At 47.6% G+C, this 2,456-nt stretch overlaps 1 pseudogene; it reads right to left on the reverse strand.

The window, feature by feature from the left end:
• Positions 1-230: 230 nt before the first annotated feature.
• On the reverse strand, positions 231-1,074 carry LOC136128541 (olfactory receptor 2F1-like; annotated as a pseudogene).
• Between the last annotated feature and the right edge of the window lie 1,382 nt (positions 1,075-2,456).

Below are 2,456 nucleotides of genomic sequence, written 5' to 3' on the forward strand. Positions count from 1 at the left end.
TAAGTTGTAATTCACCTTTTTTAGACTAAGTCAGGAACCAGAAATAGTGCCCAGAGATAAAATTCCACTTCTCTATTCAAAAGATCGTATGGATTGTGGCCCCTCTCACCTGCTTCCTTGCACACACGTGCACACACATGCCCACACATGCACTTGCACACAGCAGGCGGAGGGCACGCTCCAGTGCCCACCGTCTTCAGAGTGAGGCCCTCTTATGACAAGGTCGCATTCTAATGCTTTGATTCAGAGCGCCTCATCAGAGCCTGACTCAGAGCAGCCTTCATCTCCTTGCTCCTCGGACTGTAGATGAGCGGATTCAACATGGGGGTAAAAGGGCACAACCACCTTGTCCTGCTTGCCTCAGGCCGTGGAGCCAGGCTGCATGTAGGTAACCAGGGCCGGCCTGTAAGACATGGAGACCACATGAAGTGAAGTGGGAGGCGCAGGTCCCAAACGCTTTGCGGTGGCCCCCGCTGGAGCGGATCCGCAGGATGGTGGCCACAATGTGGGTGTAGGACAGTGCGACCAGGCAGCAGGGCACCAGCAGCACCACCGTGCTGGAGGCCACTGTGACCGCCTGGTTGAGGGTGATGTCCACGCAGGCCAACCTGAGGAGTGCCAGTGTCTCACAAGTCACATGGTTCAGCACGTGGTGCCCACAGGTGGGCAGATGCACTGCCAGCCCTGCACAAAGCCTTGGCCGCATCACTGCCACGTAGAGCAGGGGGTCGCAGATGGCCACATAGCGATCATAGGCCATTGCTGCCAGCAGCAGGAGCTCAGGGCCAGGGAGAAGAAGAGCTGGGTTCCACACTGCGTGAAGGAGATGGTCTTCTTCTCCAGGAGGAAGTGCACCAGCATCTGGGGAACCCCACAATGGAGAGGTTGCCGAGGAAGAAGTACATGGACGGGTGGAGGCGGGCGTCCAGCTGATCAGGAGGATGATGAGTCCGTTGCCCAGCAGGGTCAGCAGATAGGCGGCCCCAAACAGGACAGAGAGCCCAGCCTGCGTCTACCTGTCACTGGGGAGGCCCATGAGGACAGACTCACCCAGGTCAGCTTGTCCCTCCTCATGGAGCAGGTGGGTCAGGCTGTCAGGGGAGGAGCAGAGGCAGGGAGGGGCAAGTAAAAGTCTCACTCCAGGAGTCTGGGAGTAAGTCGTGGGCCAGGACTGGAGCACCTCCCGTCAGGTTCCTTAACCTAGGTGCTTAGGAGAGAATGCAGTGAAGATGGTGGGGAAAAGGACATTTGAGTTCTCACACTAGACTCAAGGATGAAGTCCCTGTTTTGGTCGTCATTTTACATCTAGGATCCAGCAGTTACAGTTATATAGGATATAAGCTATTGGTATAGAAGGAAAGATAGAGGGAAAAAGTGGCGGAGAGAAGGGAGAAAGAATGATAGGAAAGAAAAAAGGAAGGTAAAAGAGAAAGGAAAACTTAAGGAAGGAAGGTAGGAAAACAGGAAAAGCAGGGAAGTGAAGTAGAAGACAGGGAAGAAAGGAAGGAGTCTCCACTGTGGGGTGGCTGTGGGAAAAGTATTACAAGCAGATACTTGAGACCAAGAGGAGCGCCTAGGGGTCCATCCCTAAAAGACTGAATTCATTTGCTCTGTATGTTTCTTCTGGGGTCCAGGTCTGGGTCATTGCCTAGAAAGGAGTCCTCTCACATCATTCTCGTGCCCGTCAGTCTGGACGAAGTTTAAATACTTCAAATCAGTATAGGTTAAGCCCCTGCTGTGTGCCAGGGACTGTGCTAGACATCAGACACCTGTCTGTGGACCAGAAATGCAGAAGCATGAGTCTCGCTCCTTGGTTCTTATAATTTAATCGGGGACATAGAGATTAAATTAATGATTACAAAAATTAATTAAGTATAATTGTGCTAAGTGCTATGAAGGAGAAGAACAAGGTTACTAGTTGGTTAATTAAATTTGCAGTTGTAATTAAATTATGACTGCAGTTATGCCTTAGTTCTCAATAATATGCAATGTATGTAGTAAGTTGCAGGCATTTATTTAGATGTTTAAATAAATGATAAAAAAAATAATATAATGAGAGCATCTGGAAACCAGTGATACTTAACATGTCACTACTGAGTATGAAGTGACTGACATCCACTGATTCTTTTCAGGGCGAGTGAATTCTTTCTTAGCTAAGTTTGCCCTGGGTCATTTTCCTTCCAACATGTTGACCAGTCTTCTATAAACATAGAATTAAATGCCTTCAGTTTTTCTTAATAGAAATGTAATATCAAGGTATATTTCCTGCTCTTAAAATATGAATAATTAGTACATTAATTAACTCAATTATTTAAAAATATTTATTGAGCATATGAGGTACTATGCTTTCAACCAACCTCTAGGAAGTACTGCCTTTCAGTGTTAGGAATTTGTTTTAGAAAATCAGCAGTGCCACAGAATCAAATAAGAAATTAAAAAAAAATTGGGTCTTGGTA

This window comes from Phocoena phocoena, chromosome 9, assembly GCF_963924675.1.
Source record: "Phocoena phocoena chromosome 9, mPhoPho1.1, whole genome shotgun sequence".
NCBI classification, from domain to species: Eukaryota; Metazoa; Chordata; class Mammalia; order Artiodactyla; family Phocoenidae; genus Phocoena; species Phocoena phocoena.